The sequence below is a fragment of the Cibotium barometz genome, chromosome 48 (assembly GCF_041138505.1).
Source record: "Cibotium barometz isolate CiBa-2024 chromosome 48, ASM4113850v1, whole genome shotgun sequence".
NCBI lineage: Eukaryota > Viridiplantae > Streptophyta > Polypodiopsida > Cyatheales > Cibotiaceae > Cibotium > Cibotium barometz.
The window spans coordinates 15,450,118-15,468,913 of record NC_141093.1 but is presented as its reverse complement, the minus strand read 5'-3'; the positions used below and the strand labels follow the sequence as shown (position 1 = coordinate 15,468,913).

The 18,796-nt window shown below is 47.3% G+C and overlaps 1 protein-coding gene across 10 annotated transcripts in view; it reads right to left on the bottom strand.

Annotated features, from left to right (window-relative positions):
* The window catches only part of LOC147610862 (HAD-superfamily hydrolase, subfamily IG, 5'-nucleotidase), a 118,704-nt gene that overhangs the window by 70,363 nt on the left and 29,545 nt on the right, over positions 1–18,796 (bottom strand). The window lies entirely within an intron of this gene.

Genomic DNA, 18,796 nt, shown 5'->3' with positions numbered 1-18,796 from the left:
CATGCATTGGTGAGCCCAGCTCAATCGAAACCGTATCCTTAGTAATTTATTTGAACATTCGGTTTAGTGAACAAAATACTTGTTCATTTGCAATTTCTGTTTAAAGGAGGAGGATCGTGGATAAGAGTATGCATGGAGAACCTATGGGTTGGTAAAAATATTCAATTTGCTTCCTGTATGGATCGATGCTCTGACTGACCCCAAAATAGGCATTACTTCCACCGTACTCTCCGTCCACATTGGCAAGAGGAGTGCAGCATCTAAGGATATGATGCCCTACAATGACCCTCCACTTGCCCTTGAATAGTGGATGAAGGGCTGGTCAGTTGCTAGGGTTGGCTGGTTGGCCAACTCTACCAACCAGGCCAACTGCGCATGACGATATAAAATGTATCCAAAAGCTGTCCAAACTGGGTGCCCAGCTGCCCACTGTCTGGCTGCCCAAAACTGCAGCCCATCAGCCAAAACATGGCCTTGGATCCTGCCTGGTAGGCAGCTGCACTTGTAAGACATGTCCACAGGCATCCCTGATTGGGCACACAGACAATTTTACCGCTCTTGAGGACAGATTCCAATATCTAACAAAGTCAATATATCAAACTAGTCAAAATTATTTCCATCAAATACCAGGTCTGAAGTATGCTGATCCAAGTAGCATATTCCCCTAACAAGTGTTGAAGGCCTAGAACAAGGCATCTATGACAAGAGGGGCTAATCACAACTCGGCAAGTACTATGGCATGCCGCATGTTGCACTCATGGCTTACTCCTCATCATGCGTGACAGCATCATAACTTGCAGTCTCTCCACTCTCCTCCAGTCCTCTGCTCTCTAAGTCTAGTCCCCAAAAAGATACTAGTACATCACCATCAGGCGAACCAAATAGCCAACATTTGGTACTAGTTTTCTTGAAAAAGAGCCCGAACACAGTCTCTCCATAAAGAAGCCAGAGCAGTATATCCTCGTGCACCGGTCATGCCTGGACAAGTGGGCGCATAGTAAAGAGCAAGCCAGTAAAAGTGATCCCCAAATATACATATATATATACCTAGATGAATCCAAGAACATGCCCAAATTCACCTTTTAGGAACGTGCATGTTATATACTCATGGTAGTCAACCCACAAGACTATATAACTATCAACTCCATTATGCATAGTATGGACTAGATACCACGACATCCCCACTAACGTCATCAGTACCCCATAGTGGGTGTAGAACTCTGTATCAAGATATGCTCACACACGCACTCCACACACACACACACACACATAAGAGCATATATTCACACAAAGCCCTTCGTATTGAGTTTCTATCAAACCTCCGGCGATGCAAGGCAGACTCAGCCATGATGAAGCCTAGCAGTAAGGAAAGTAGCAAATAGAAAGAATTAGTATAGCAAATAAGTAGTTGATAGGGCAAAAGCACCGCTAAAGATAGAAAGAAAAAGCACAATATCAACTGGCCGCAACTCAAACGCAAACTTCACAATGTGAAGTCTGCATGTCCGCTAATACAGCTGAATTATATACCTAGATGAATCCAGAAACATGCCCAAATTCACTTTTTAGGAACATGCATGTTATATACTCATGGTAGTCAACCCACAAGACTATATAACTATCAACTCCATTATGCATAGTATGGACTAGATACTACGACATCCCCACTAACGTCATCAGTATCCAATAGTGGGTGTAGAACTCTGCATCCAGCTATGCTCTCACACACGCACTCCACACACACACACACACACACACACACACAGTAAGAACATATATTCACACAAAGCCCTTCGTATTGAGTTTCTGTCAAACCTCCGGAGATGTAGGGCAGCCTCAGCCATGATGAAGCCTAGCACTAAGGGAAGTAGCAAATTGAAAGAATTAGTATAGCAAATAAGTAGTTGATGTTAGAAGTCATCTCCTGTCTATTTTTATACACCAGGGCCTTTGTTGTGGGTGTGCCCGCCCTGTATAGGTGTTTTATCATTTTTCCTCACTCCCCGTATTTTTTCCCCATTTTTCCGTGGTGTGAATGGATGCCAGATGTTGGCAGGAGCCTCTGGTGGCTGGCCGACTGTCCATTCAGCAGTCGTGTGGCTGGCCGACTGCCTATTCAGCACCTATTCAGCAAGCGTGGAGATTTTCTACTGGCCGACTTGCTTTATGCAGTCGTGGAGGGCCATCATGCGCTGGCCGACAGCATCTATGGGGCCTATAAATATGCCCCATGCTCCCCACCACTTTTTCATTCAGTTTTCTGCGGGATCTTGTGTATAGAGAAGAGTTTACACGCCTATTTCTCTGTGTCTCTTGTGCTGTCTATTTTCTGCACTCTACTTGCTCTTGTCAACCCAAGTTTGGTTATCATTTCCGCTGCATATTCTGACATGGTATCAGAGCCCTAGGCTCGTGATAGATCTTGGGAGTTTTCTGAGCAAGAGGGGGATAGTTAGATTGCTGATTGGTGGACTGTTTTGGACTGTTCGGGAAGAGAAGGTGCAAGAGGAAGGCGAGCTAAGGTGCTGGACAGCCACTTGCAGGTTTTAAGAGTTTTTTTTCCCACCCACCCACCCTTTTCAGTTTAATCCCCGCGATGGCACATTTACTAGAGATGGCTGAGAAGCACGTGAAGATTCCGACTCTCCCCACGTTCCCTGTGGACCGTCAGTTGGACGGGAACAACTGCGGCATCTGGAAGGTTATGATGGAGTCTGTGCTGGAGTCATATGACCTTGCTTATTTCATCGTCATCGGGGTTCCACGGCCGGAAGCAGAGAAAGGGGAGTTACTGTCGATGAAGGACCGAGAGGCACAGGCACACATGTGGGATCGTGTCAACGCCAGGGTCCGGTCATTTATTTTCCTCAACTGCACACCACAAGTGATCAATCATGTAAAGCACATGACGCTGGCCAGAGGCATATGGGAGCACTTGGCTTCTCTTTATAACAGGGTATCACCCATGAAAAGGATCTCCTTGGAAGTGCAGATGCGGGTTATGAACCCTGCAAAGTCCTCGACGATGCGGGAACACATTACAAAACTGCAGGCCCTTCAGAAGGAAGTCCTCCAAGCTGGGAAGGAGAGATCATCTGAAGGCATGGCCATCACTTTGCTGTCCCACTTGCCTGCTCAGTATTCTGCTTTTTACTCCTCGTTGATTACGAGTGGCAGGCTCAGCACCATTACCTGGGAGGAGCTTGTGCCAATGGTCTTGGACCAAGAGGAACGTTTCACGAACCCTCCTCACAGCAGCGGTTCGGAGGCCTTAACTGGCCAACGGTCGAAAGGCCCAAATTACAACAAAGGCAAAGGGAAGGCTTCACCGGAGAAGTCTTCTGAGAAGAAGCCTGACTCAGCGGGAATAATCTCCATCCGGCCCTCACTATGTATCGGAATAGTGGAATTGTCGCCAATAAAGATGCGACCTGACTGCCGTTTCAAATCCAAAAAGAAGTCACGGGATGGAGTCATGTGCCTGGAAGCACCACTGTCAAGAATCCATTCCTGGGTATCCTTCGCGGTGAAGCCAATTGCCTCCTCGCTCTTGAAGACGATGAAGCGTCGGAGTCCATCATCTCTAAGTGCACAAATGCAGGAGTCTTTGCAGCTGAGGCTGACGAATCAGCACTCTTCCCTATCCGCTTAGGATACTTCCTCCAATAGTGGCCTTTCTCGCCACACTCATTGCAGGATCTTTCGGCCTTCAGCAGCATGCTTCCCGTGTTCTTTATGTCCCTGCTCTAGGTTTTCATCTTCTGTCAGTGCATGAAGTATGCAAGACTGGTTTTCGGGTGGAATTTGAGGAGCATTCAGTTGCTCTACGGGACCGTGAGACTGGCCAGGTTGTTTGGGAAGACGGTGTGGAGAATGGTATCTACAAGCTCTCTGCACTCTCCTCGTTGACAGGTTCTCAGGTCGGAGATTTGTGGCACTTTCGTTTTGGCCACTTAAATGTGGATGCACTTCGGCGAGCTTTCCAAGACCAGATGGTGGTTGGCTTGCCAGATGTAGGTAGTAGGCAAGGGCGTTGCAGTTCTTGCATACGTGGTAAGCAGCACAAGGAATCCTTTCCGAAGCAGGCTTCCAGGCAGGCTTCGAAACCATTGGAATTGATTCACACTAACTTGTGTGGACCTCAGCAGACACCATCTTTGGGAGGATCTCTCTACTTTATGCTGCTTGTTGTGTAGAACGAAAGAACAGGACTGTGGTGGAGATGGCGAGGACCATGCTGGAGCATCGTGATCTTCCTCGACCACTTTGGGGAGAGGCTGTGGCAACGGCTATCCATACCCTCAACCGATCTCCAACGACTTCAATACCCCATATGACTCCATTTGAGGCATACTTTGGCAGGAAACCTGATGTCACACACTTCCGTGTTTTTGGGAGTGACGCGTATGTACATTTTCCGAAGAAGTAGAGGGGGAAGCTTGACTCCAAGTCCCGCAAGCTTGTATTTGTGGGGTATAATTCTCTTTCCAAGGGATACACATTGTATGATCCAGACAGGAACGACATTGTTGTCAACCGGGATGTGGTCTTTGACGAGCATGTTCCAGTATCCACTGTCGAGGAGCCACCACTTCTTGGAGATCCAGAGGAGTCTGATGATGATTCCCAGACCATTATTCCAGTTGACCAACCTCAGTCAGTACCGCAGGTTGAGCCCGCCGCTGGAGTAGAGCCCCCGCGACCACAGGAGGCTCCACGATCCGTTCGAGTACCTAGGTGGTTGTTAGACACCCTTCGGTAGTCAGGTGTCACGGAGTTACCCTCCAAGTGGACCACAGAAGACGGCCCTCGAAGATCACACAGACTCCGAGATAAAAGCAATACAGCGGAGCTTCTTCAGGTAAACTATGCTTTGATGTCTCGTATTATGCGCGACAAAGAGCCCACTTCCGTCAAGGAAGCCCTTTCACAGGATACTTGGAGGAAAGCCATGCAGGTGGAACTTGATGCCATCGAGAAGAACAACACATGGGAGTTGGTACCGAGGCCGTCGAAACGGTCAGTCATTGGTGTCAAATGGGTCTTTAAGACCAAATATACGTCTGATGGGTCGGTGGACAAACACAAAGCCAGACTTGTGTGGCTAAAGGTTATGCTCAGCGGCCAGGCATCGACTATGAGGATACCTTTGCACCGACAGCACGGATGTCCACATTCGAACCGTTCTTGCCCTTGCTTCTTCTCAGAGGTGGCCCGTGTATCAAATGGATGTAAAATCTGTGTTCCTTAATGGTGACCTGCAGGAGGAGGTGTATGTTGAGCAGCCTCCAGGCTTTATTGTTCCAGGATCTGAAGGGATGGTTTACAGGTTACGTGAGGCCTTGTATGGTCTTAAGCAGGCTCCCAGGGCTTGGAATCAGAAGATTGATTCCTTCTTTGTTCGGACTAGATTTCAGAGATCGGTTGCAGATCCAAACCTGTATCTCTTTCGGGAACGCGGCATGGTCACGATTATCATCCTTTATGTGGATGATCTCATTCTCACCAACGGTCATGTGGAGCACATTGGAGTGACGAAGGCTGCCTTCTCAAAGGAGTTTGAGATGACCGACTTAGGCTTACTCCACTTCTTTTTGGGATTGGAGATCTAGCAGACCCAAAGGGGGTTTTTCGTCTCTCAGCAGCGGTATGTTCATGAGTTGCTTGAGGCCTTTGGGATGGAGAACTGCAAGCATATTACTTCGCCGATGGACCCGAGCACAAAGTTAACCGTTACTGATCCTTGTGAGTCAGTTGATGCCTCGCAGTACCGGAAGTTGGTTGGTTCATTGATCTGGTTGCTGAACACCAGATTGGACTTGAGCTTGTTCGTGGGGCTATTGAGCTCTTTCATGCAGACGCCATTGAAGTCTCATTGGGACGCAGGATTGCGGATCTTGCGGTATCTGCAGAGTACGAAGGATCTAGGACTCTTTTACACAAGAGGGGATGGAGTCAGACTCCAAGGTTGGAGAGAGTGACTCAGATTGGGGAGGAGATCCAGACACGAGGAGATCTACTTCAGGATACAGTTATACACTCGCCTCAGGAGCAGTTTCTTGGAGCAGCAAGAGGCAGCCAACTATTGCCCTCTCTTCGACAGAGGCAGAGTACCAGGCTGCTTGTGGTGCTGCTTGTTTGTGAGGTTGTGTGGCTGCGGAGGCTGCTAGGCAAGATTGGGTTTCCACAGAAGGAGCCCACAGTCATCCAGTGCGATAACCAGAGTTGTATACCTATTGCTCGCAACCCGGTCTTCCATGCCCGGACCAAGCACATAGAGATACAGTATCACTTTGTATGTGAGAAGATCTTGGCTGATGACATCTTGCTACTTTATTGTTGGACAGAGGACAATGCGGCGGACCTCTTCACGAAGTCTCTAGCTCAGGCTACGCTCAGGCGGCACTCCAGCTCCCTTGGGTTGATTGCACAGCCAAGAGCTGAGAGGGGGTGTTAGAAGTCATCTCCTATCTATTTTTATACACCAGGGCCTCTGTTGTGGGTGTGCCCGCCCTGTATAGGTGTTTTATCATTTTTCCTCACTCCCCGTATTTTTTCCCCATTTTTCCGTGGTGTGGATGGATGCCAGATGTTGGCAGGAGCCTCTGGTGGCTGGCCGACTGTCCATTCAGCAGTCGTGTGGCTGGCCGATTGCCTATTCAGCACCTATTCAGCAAGCGTGGAGATTTTCTATTGGCCGACTTGCTTCATGCTCCCCACCACTTTTTCATTCAGTTTTCTGCGGGATCTGGTGTATAGAGAAGAGTTTACACGCCTATTTCTCTGTGTCTCTTGTGCTGTCTATTTTCTGCACTCTACTTGCTCTTGTCAACCCAAGTTTGGTTATCATTTCCGCTGCATATTCTGACAGTTGATAGGGTAAATGCACCGCTAAAGATAGAAAGAAAAAGCACAATAGCAATTGGCCGCAACTCGGACGAAAACTTCACAATGTGAAATCTGCATGTCCGCTAATACGGCTGAATTATATACCTAGATGAATCCAGAAACATGCCCAAATTCACCTTTTAGGAACGTGCATGTTATATGCTCATGGTAGTCAACCCACAAGACTATTTAACTATCAACTCCATTATGCATAGTATGGACTAGATACTACGACATCCCCACTAACGTCATCAGTGCCCAATAGTGGGTGTAGAACTCTGTATCAAGATATGCTCTCACACACGCACTCCACACACACACACACACACACTTTTTTTTTTTTGTGGAATCATAAGTATATTAGATTTACAAGATGACCATCCAAAGTAGATAGTCCCAAAGTACATCAACTGAAGATGTCAATATAAGACAAATATACATCATGATCTATTTGGTCAACCTACATGCAATCGAAGAAAGATTGATGCAGGGAGTACCGAAAAAAAGAAAATGCAGAAAAAACCGCATCACCGAAAACTCCATGGTTGTGAACTTTTCATAGTGTCCATAAAGCCCAGTAGCGCACCCATGAGAAGAAAAGAGAGAACTCTAGTCTGGCTAAATGAAGACCAAATAGCCAGAAAAACTTTCCAAATATCATATTTGGAAATCTAGCCCGCAGAAGCTAGATGAGAGGAAGAAAAAACTAACGAGAAGAAGGACAGCTCCAAAAAATATGAATGACTGTCTCCCTGGAAGCAGAGCATCTATGGCAAGTGGATGAGGATATATGTCTGCGTGCCAGAAACTGTCCTGAGGGAATAACAGCCAAAAGAACGTGCCACAAAAAGAGCAGTTGTCGAAGAGGAAGCTTCGACTGCCAAAGAGATCGCAATCGTCTTTTCCACCACCAAGATGACCGATGCATATGCCAGAAGAGATTTGCCCGTTCAAAAACCCAAGGCAATGGCAACAAATGTTTATACAAACCAGCAACTGTAATATCAGATAGCCTCAAGGGATGGCATGAAGAATCAAAAGAGGAGATAGTCCAATCCTGCAGGCGATCTCGAATTTCCAACAGTGGAATCGGCAAAAAAGGCTGAAGCATCTGAATTATATCACGCCAAAGACGACGATAATGAGGTCCCAAGCCATAATGTGCAGCAACCTGTGGAAAAGAAAGAGGGGAGCCATCAGGATGGATGACATCTCCCACAGAGGTAACACCCTTTGAGTGGAGAAAATATGAACGCCAGGGTTCTTGCACCGCCAGGGGAACTGAAAATGCTTTGGACCAGTGGATGCTCTTAGCGCGGAGAGAGTTGCCTTGTAAGGAGCCACGACCATTCCATTTTAAATTTGAAAGGACAAGCTTCCAATCAGCAAGTAAGCCAGAAATGAGAGGACAGCCCTTAATTTTGCCAGTAATGTAACCAAGAATAAAATCTCAATGAGTAGGTTGCCAATGGCCAAAAGCCGAAGTCGTCAGATGAAGTAACAAATGACAGATCATCGCTGTCCAAGGCTGAGTGCCTTCCAGAAATTGAAGCATCAGTTTACCTCTGTGGGCAAGAATATGCACCTGTAAATTAAGGATATTCAAGCCTCCATGCATTTTAGGGGTACACAAACGATTTGCCGAAAGCAAACGTACACTCTTTTTCCCCTGCTTCGACCTCCAGAATATCTCCAAGATGGTGGACATAAATAATTTCAGCTCCCCCTGAGAAAACCTGATGAGAGGAAGGTAGAACTGAATATAGGCAACCAAGATGGATTGGAGAATCCGTAAACGAACAGTATTCCAACTTTTTCTTGAGCTTTGCCTAGACCCAATCTGTTTGTTGACGGCGAGTGACTCTCCATCCCAAAGGATATCCCAAATGCCGAATCAAATGAGTGGAGTGAACTATTTCCCCTGGCCATAGCAAATTATGCCACTGTTTTGAATGCAGAGGCAACAATTTAGATTTCTGAAAATTGATTTGTAGGCCAGCCGCAAGTGCAAACAAAGAAAGAGCATGCATCAAAGTAGAGAGATCCTGATGTGTATTGCGAGGAAGAAAAAAGGAATCGTCAGCATATGCCTCAGCAACCAACTGACGTCTATTCTGAATGTCCAATCCATGAAGACTGCCAGTATCAACCAAATGATCCATATAAAGAAGCATGGGATGCGTCGCTATAGCATACAAAAGAGCACTTAAAGGGCATCCCTGCCTAACTGTACGATGCAAAGTCCATGATTCTGAGAGATCTCCTGACAATATACAAGCCGCCTGGCTATCAGCATAAAGCCAGTAAATGATATTCTGCATTTTTTCTCCAAATCCCAGAGCACGCATGGTTTCTTGAATGAACCCCCATTTAATAGTATCAAAAGCCTTAGCAATATCCACTTGCAATAATAGACATCCTGCTGCGTGTATTTGGCATATTCAATGCCAATATAAGCATTTGCAATGTTATCTGTAATGTGCCTGCGAGGAATAAATCCATACTGTGCAGAATGGAGTCCATCATTCAAGCAACCCTTAATGCAATCGACAACCATTTTACTGATAATCTTGTATATCACCGGCATAAGGGTAATTGGTCTCCAATCTGCCAAAGACTGACATAAGTGTTTTTTAGGCAACAGCTTCACTAATCCTTTTTTCCAGGAAGCTGGCATTTGCCTTGTCTCCCAGGCAATGTTTACCATACGCAGCAAAGGTAATTTGAGGGTGTCCCAATATGCAAGAAAAAATTCAACTGTAAGGCCATCCCATCCTGGAGCTTTCCATCGGCCACAAGACCTGATTGCATCAGACAGTTCTTGTTCAGAGAATTTTGTTTCTAGTTGTTGCGCCTGAGTAGCAGAAAGGATGGGGGATACATGCTGTAATAACCGATGACGTGCATCATACGCTTCCATGGCGTGAGAATCGTCCTCACCAAATTGAGAGGAGAAATGGGTAACACAAGTCGCAGCCAATTGTGCTCGGGTGGAGGTCCACGTGTCATCTGAAATTAAAGTGCGACATATAGATGCAACTTGTTTTTTGGAATGTAAACTCTTGAAAAATTCTTTGGAAGAGCAGCCTTTGTCCAAAAGCGCCTGTTGTCGTGCCCGTATCTCCCATTTGACAAGCTTTCGATGATCATTTACCTGAATACAGTGACGAGCTTGACATAAACGGATGGTGTATTTGCTTTATTAGAATGATGTAAATCTGAAAACAAATACAGAAACTTGACCTTTTCTTGGCTGGAAAACCTGCCCTTGACCTTCAGTCCTTCACCCCTTTGCGTTAGCAAGTTCTTGGCTGTCCTGGCCCTTGTTTGCTTGATGCACTTGGTGAATTATGAGATGATCTCATTGATTTCTTGGCTGGGCTTTTATACCCCCTTTTGCATCCAGTCGGCCAGCTAATAAAAGCCCCACGACTAGGTTCCTTTTTTAATAAAGTGCTTTCACACTATGCCACATGCTGGCCATTCTGCGCAGCCTTCTGGGACAGCTCCTGGCTGCTGGGCAATCAGCGCATGGGTGTGGGACTGCTCCCTACACCTGGCCGACCTGCTGGATAGGGCTTTAATCCCTGTCGGCTGCCTGTCCAGAAGCTCTAGAGCTGGCCGACAGCCCTTCCAGCCCATGCCATGGCTGGTGGGCACAGCCTGGGCCCTCCTGGCCCCTTGGGGGTGGTTCTACACCTCCCCCATGCCCACACTAAGAGTGCAAGTGCAAATCTTCGCACTGGGATAGCCCTATGGGCTGGCCCCATCTCTACATGCAAACCTACATGCCTACAGAGGCTTGGTATCCAGTTGCAAACCAGCTACACAGAACATCTGACATCATTCCAGAGGGAGACTCACAGCGCGGACTGGCACTGCTTCATGTGCAGGACAGTGCACACCTGACCTTGGACTCATGTGCAGGACAATGCACACCTGACCTCGGACGACTGAGATGGATCCCTGGCTGACTCGTCCCGGACTGGGCTCACATGGGACCAGTTCACCATCCCAGGTCCTGCACCTTCTGTACAGAAATGTCTACGTGGCATCCAAGTGCGGGATGCACGTGACATCCCCTTCTGCTTAACTTGACGGAAGCTGCATAGCCTCCAAATAATCCGTCAATAATGCCGGGTAGTCTTCGAAAAATTCTTTGTCGAGCCATACCGCTTCATGAGTTCGTCGGTCCTGAAACTTCGTGAGAAACTGTCGTAGTCTTCAGCCTGAGCCATGCTTGAGACGGTGCAGAAGGATCTGTTCTGGAACCATTACTTCTGCTTCATCAATAATGTCTGGTTCCGCTTCGTCTTTGACCTCTGAAGGGGGTGGACCTGCATATGGTTTTAACCAACTGACATGAAATACATCGTGCATAGTCCAACTCGGAGGTAGCTTTAACTGCATAGACACCTCATTAATCTTTTTCCGGATGGGAAATGGTCCGAAGCTCCTGAAAGACAACTTTGGGCATCGCTTGCCCACCTGCTTCAATCTTTGCTTCATAATCCGAAGATACACCCAATCCCCTTCCGAAAACTTCATGTCCCTTCGGTCTTTATTGGCCTGTCGAGTGTAGGCCTCTTGCGCTTTAGCCAACCTGTCTTTAACGGACTCTAGGATCTCCTGGTAAGACTCCGTCACTCTGTTCGCCTCCGGTACTGAAGACGAAGTCCTGGTTAACAACGACTGGAAAGGCCTTCCAAACGCTGCCTCATATGGAGTCCTGCCAATAGCTGAAGAAAAAGAGTCATTCAAAACAGCCTAAACTAAAGGCAAAAACGATTCCCACTTACCTTGCTGATCGTGGACATAACACTTCAGCACATCAAAGGCCAACTGGTTGTATATCTCTGTCTGGCCATCTGTCTGTGGGTGGAATGCACTGGAAAAATTCAACTTAGTACCAAAATTATCAAACAATGCCCTCCAAAAATGACTGGTAAACTTGGCATCTCGGTCTGACACTATGGTCCTAGGAATCCCGCCAATCGGGTACCAATGCCGAATGAATAGCTGGGCAACATCCTCGGCGGTCACATTGACCCTGCAAGGAATAAGCATAACAAATTTGCTGAACCTATCAACAATAGTTAAACACTGTGTATTACGCTTACTCGGACTGGGAGGCAGATTTGTGACAAAGTCCATCGAAATGTCCTGGAAAGGACCCTCAGGAATTGGCAAAGACTGTAACAACCCTATCTTCTTTCCACGAGGAGCTTTCACCTTTTGACAAATGTCACAGCGTTGTACATATGTAAACACATCACGCCTCATCTTTGGCCAATAGTAATGCTGTTCTAATTTCTCCAGAGTCGAATTCATGCCCCTATGACCACCTGTAATGGCGTCATGGGCATCATGGAGAAGAGCTGCCCGGAATGATTTCATGACACATAGTCGGCCTTTGTAGAAAAGCCAACCATCGCGTATCAGAAAATGGCATGGTCCTGTGGCATCCAATGCCTGTTCCCACTGTGTACCGAATTCCTCAGAATCCGCGTACGTGTGCTTCATGTCTTCTGGTCCTGTACCAACAAGGTCCAGTCTAGTGGTCTGAATCGCAGATACTTGTCCCTTCCTACTCAAAGCATCGGCCACTGGATTGGCCTTTCCTGGAAGGTACTCAATCATACCACCGAACTGCTGGAATATCTGACTCCAGCGGTGTTGTCGATCACTCCACTGTGCACTTGGCATCGTCTGAATCCAGCGCAATGCCTGATGGTCAGTGCGAACCTCGAAGTCACGGCCATACAGGAAATGTTTCCAATGTTTCAAGGCCTGTATAACTGCTAGGAGTTCACGATCATAGACTGAGTAGTTCTTCTCGGCGGGCAGTAACTTACGAGACATGTAAGCTACTGGATGACCATTCTGTTGCAATACACCTCCAATTGCGATGTTACTCGCATCGGTGATTACTTGAAATGGTTCGTCCCACGAGGCAAGGGCTAAACAAGGCGCTTCTGACAAAGCCACCTTGAGGTTCTGGAATGCCTCCAATGCTCGTGGAGTCATTCGAATCTTTTGCCTTTTGGTTTTCACTCCCTTTAGCAGATCGGTGAGGTCTTCCGAGAGATCAGAAAACTTGTCAATGTGGGTAGAATATGCCTGGCATATACCCACAAATGATCTAATGTCATAAGCGGTCTGAGGTACTTCCCAGTTAACAATCTCGGCCACTTTAGCCGGATCAAGTCGAATGCCTTCAGCACTAATTATATATCCCAAGTAATGTACCTGAAACAGATAAAATTCTGACTTCTTTTCATTGACGTAGAGCTCGTTGCTTTCCAGCAACTTAAGGACTTTCTCCACATCAATGTCATGCTGCTCAACTGTAGCTGAAAATATGAGTATGTCGTCCAAAAATATGAACACACACTCTCCAATCAACTCCCGGAAAACACGCATCATCATGCGGTTAAATGTAGCTGGGGCGTTCGTCAAACCAAATGGCATGACCACAAATTCATAGTGGGCCCGTTCTGTACGGAAGGCTGTCTTGGGGATGTCCCCCTCTACAATCCGTACCTGGTGGTACCCACTCTTTAAATCCAATTTAGAGAACACCTTAGCTCCATTCAGCCTCTCGAGAATATAGTCAATTCGAGGCATCGGGAATCTGCTCTTGATAGTCAGCTTGTTGAGTGCACGATAATCGACACACAACCGAGAAGACCCATCTTTCTTCTTGACAAACAAGATCGGTGCTGCAAATGGCGACACACTGGGACGGATGAAGCCAGCTTGCAACAATTCTTGGAGTTGGCGGTCCAACTCCGATTCCATTGCCTTAGAAAGGCGATACGGAAACTTGCTCGGGGGTTTCGAGCCTGGGAGGAGGTCAATCTTGTGATCCTCCGGTCTGGACGGGGGGAGCTGGGGAGAGAGACTGTCCCGAAGAAAAATCTTCTGGAACTTTTCATGGAGAACCGAGTACTTCTCGGAAGCACTGGCCACCGTCTGGGCTGTCTGGATGTAAATCATCGCACATTGTGCGCCTTTCCTGACTGCTCGCTTAGCCTGCAAGTGGCTTATGAGCGGAAAGTTTGGAATACCTGGCTCACACTTAATGGTCACCGGGGTGTTTGACACATTCCGATCGATCTGGAACGTGTGCTTGTCCCACTTGACATCAGGGAGAAACTTGTGAAACCACTGGATACCCAAAATTATGTCTGCTCCTACAAGAGGGGCAACCATAAAGTCACGCACAAACTCTATGCCCTGAATCACTAACTTAGCACCTAGAGCTTCATACTTGACACTCGTTGTCATACCTGTGCTAAAACCCTCAACTTGTTTGTCCACCGGAGTCAGCTCGAAACGGGCACGCCTAGCGGCCTCTTCCGTGATCACATCCTCCGTGCTGCCGCTGTCAAACAAGACAACGACTCTCTGGCCACCTATGTAGCCAAAGGACTTGAGCAATTCGTTGCGCTCATACTCCTGGTCATGGGCGCCCTTCTGCTTATCTTCGAGCTCCCGGCTAATAATTGCTCCAACTGAAGCACCGGGGGTTGAAGAACTAGGGGTAGCCGCTGGGGTCTGTGTGGGAGCTGTGCTCACCACGGAAGCTGTGGAGGCGGCGGCGGCCTTTGGAGGCTTCTTCGGACAATCCCGAGAAGTAAGTCCTTTTGTGTGACAAAAGTAACATCTACCCTCCTTCCTGTACTGAGAAAGCTCCTCAGCACTCAACTTGCCACCTGTCTTGCCTGCCTCCGCTTTCTGGTCTGGAGTAAGCTTAGACGCATTGTTCGAGTTCTTGGAGCCAGAGGCTTCCAGGCTCTGTCCTGGGGAAGACCCCGTCTGGTTCTGGCTTTTGCCCCCCGAGGCGTTAGCCTTGGGAGAAGCCGGCTGGGAAGTCTTGGGCTTGCCACCATTGTGTTTCATTTCTGCACTCTGCGCAAGCGAGAGTGCGTCCTCAAAGGTGGCTGGCCTAAACATACACACCTCCCATTGGATTTGCGTGTCCAGGCCATACAAAAACTGCCCTTTCTTGTCCGTATCAGATAAACCTAATTGCAGACACAAGGTCGAAATTTTATTGGCAAACTGAAGGACTAGTTGCGCGTTCTGGCGCTGTCGTGACGTGGGCGGTGTCGCTGTGAAAGTGCGAGACTTCTGGCTGTGAGAGTAGCTTCCAAAATCCCACCAAGGAAACAAAACAGATAGCTCTTCAAGGAGCATAAGACATCACCATTTTTGTTGACATGTACATGTGCCAATTCACTTCAATACATCCCCAACTTCAGCTTGATGATTGCACATAAATTGTGTGTCAAGAGCATGACCAACTCCAAGCATAGATCTCCTGACTCTTTATCCAAGTGCCTCATACATAACACATGTAGGAACAACACAATCTTCAAAAGGTTTCAATATACATGTGACCATTCACATCACATGTTTCACATAATGTCAACATCATCATTTCAAGATGACTCTTGATCTCAAAAAGACCTGCTTTCAGATTCCAACAACTCACAAAGCAAAAGATGGCATATGGTATATATACATCATCACATGATTTCCAAAATCAAAGAAAATATATAACATTATGACATTAAGACCTCTGCAAGCGATCTCCTTCGCTCATCTACACCCCGACTCCACACTCGAACAGGCGGCTCCCAGAGCCTTTAGCTACTGCTGCTCTGCGCCTTGTGAACTTGTTGCCCATAATGAAGAACTGAAAACTCCTATGTGTGCGGCAGCTTCGCATTTACTGCATCTGCAGACTTGTTGTCCATAATGTTGACCCAAAAAACCCTAAGTATTCTGTAGGCGCATCAGAATGGATTCCCAGAAACACAAACTTTTAAGCCGTCTCTGCACTGTAACAAACTCCCAGCCCAAAGGTGGCTTCCACCAGTCGCGTTTTGCATTCCCCTTTGCTTCCACCCAACTGCACCTGCAACTGCAGCACCTTGAGCAGCTTTTTCTGCCTGCACACTCGCTACAGTCACCAACCCAAAGACGGCCCTCCACTACATCTGTCTCTGTCACCCGCTCCAGTCACCTGCCAGCGATCTCCACACTTGTTTCTCTGCACCACTCTTTCTTGGGCACTGTCCTGCAACTACGCCAAAGAGCACCTCGACCACCCTCTGCTTTGCCACTTCTCTGCGCTCCCCAGCTTCCCTTCGCTTTATCTTGCAGCTGCGCCAGACCTTGTACCCTTAGGCGGCCTCTACACTACAGCCCACGCGTCAGCACCCACAGCTGTCGCCCTCTGCATTGTGTCTACCTTCGCGTCTCTCCTCGCTGCAGCTAGCGTGCTAAAAGGGCTCCTCGCCAGCAGCTTCTCCCAGCAGCTGCTCCAACGCCAAGCCCCCCATCTGCTACCGGCGCATCTCTCTTTGTTTCCTCTCTGCCTGCATGCTACAAGGGCTGGCGGCTCTGCGTGATGCTTCTCTTTGTTCGATCACCTGGGCGCCTCCAGCCTTGTGGCAACCTCCAGCACCAGCTCTCCCCTCTCACAAGACGGCGCCCTCAGCATGTGCCTGCCTGCAGCTTTTCTTTGGCTCTGTCTTGTAGCTATGCGAGAGAGCCCCCAACAGTTAACACGTCAGCCCACACGACCAGCTACCTTGTACAAGGCGGCTGCTTCTCACACGTCGGCAGCAACAGAGTCACCAGAGCGTCGCCTTCCATTAGCTTCCACACGGCCCACACGACCAGAACTCTTCGCCTGAGAGCCTCCTCAGCAAAGCGACCCCCACACACAAGGCTACACCTCTTTTCCTCTGCAGCAGCTGCAGCACCCTGTTCCCAGAACCCCCTGGAAAAAACCTCCTTTTTTCACGAGGCGGTCCTTCTTTTTCTCTACGGCCCGCGCTTCCCCGTCACCTCCACGCTCACCAACCTTCTGGAATATACGGTGGCAGCTGCTCAGGCCTCCACGCATCCCTTTTCCAGCTGGCCAGGTTATTATCATTTTATTATTTCTTGTAAGGTCTACAAGTTGGTCACCATATGCCTTTTCACACCAATGCCCCCTTGGCCCTTTTATCATCAATTATTCCCCATGCTTTCACACACTCAAATGCGACCTTCCAAGTGCCCATCTCTAAATGCCCTGTATACCTCAAAAGAAATCAACCATGCCAGTGTATCACTTTATACTTGAAATCACACTATATTTGAACTCCTATTTACAGAGTACTAGCATATCAAGCCCATGTACAGTTTATACATCACTGTTTGCATGTCCTTGTCTCTGAATTCATGTGAATTGATCACAGAGAAGATTTTTCCTACATGGACGTGTCACAGCACGACATCCACCCCCTCTAAGCCTGCACATCCTCCGGTATGTGCCACACTGGTCCTGGAATTCAGTGTCCATGCATTATTTGCACACCAATATTGGTATATGTACAAGCATCCAACTAGGCGTCTTAAACCCTGTCAAACCTGACCCAGTTGGTATCACCCTAGTAAACATGAAACAGTAGAAGAATATACATAGTGCCACTCACAAGGGGTTATCCTTTGTTGAAACATAGCATGACATCTTAACCTACCCCCCTAGCCTGCAAGATATTTATATCTTAGCAGTCACATCTGAATGGTTCTGCTTTCCCACCTGGATCAAATACCAATCGCTTTTGGCATATGTGCCATATCCTTTGCTCATATGAACCCCTATCCTCACTTAGATTCCCTGCATATGCATAATTACTCTCATCATTCAAAGTGGGATGCTCTTCAAAATAATTTCCTTCAAAATTTTCCTCAGGCCATGTTTGAAGCCTTTGCACCACATATTGTATGGCCACACCAAGTAACAACTGTATTAACAGCATGGAACACACACTTGGTAGCATCCCATCCAAATCTACCTTGCCTGGATCCAGCTCACCCACTGACAAACATTCATTCTTCTTATCTAAAGACGGAAAAGCATCAACACATACAAAGTCCAACAAGGCATCATCGAGAATAGCCTCCAGCTCTGAATCAATCTCATCACAATCATTTGGCTTACATAACACTTGCATATCCTCACTTGCAACCGACAGTTGACTAGCATCAAGCATAGAAGAGCCCAAAGCTGATGGGGATCTATTATATACCATGAAATCATCCAATGCATCATCTAAGATAGCATCCAAGATCAATCGCATTGAAGCCATTATCATCTTGCAATCCCACATGTTGATTATCATGAACATTCATACCCCCATAGCTATATCCATTTGGTTGCTCATATGCAGCCTCATGAGGCTCTGTGACCACACTTTGCATATCCTGCATGTTATCTCCCAGTATTTCTTGATACCTGTCTGCAGATGGGCTTAGAATTATGGGTCCCTCACCCGAGTACCCTTGAATCTATATGTCATTGAACCCTGTATGATCCAAAAAGACAGATTCAATTTCCCTCTCCAAATCATCATCATAAACAGGCTTCCAAGCTCGAGATTGTTGCTCACAAATGTGGTTGCAAGGTAACCCTGACACTGATGACATAGCATCACCCTGTTTATTGTTGGAACACCCAGTTAGCATTCCAGGATAACCCAAATCCAAAGAGCCTTGGCAACCAGCTTCAGAAGCAACATCACTGTTGGAATCACACATATCACTCACCCCCTCTAAATCAATCACACATACTTGTGGCCCATCTTGTAATATTTTATTTTCCTCGCATGCATATTCATGTACATCATCCTGCTTATAAGCATCATAACCAGATAAGAATGCAGTAATGATAGCATCTTCTTCTTGTCTTAGATCTTCAAACTCTGCAATCATGCTTTCAGCAAGAAGCATTGGTTCCTGCTGTTCTTCACACATATGATACGACACCTGAGGAATACCCTTCGAAGGAGCACTTTCGTCATGAGAATCCTCAAGTTTACACAGCTTACATGCTTCACAGCCCAAG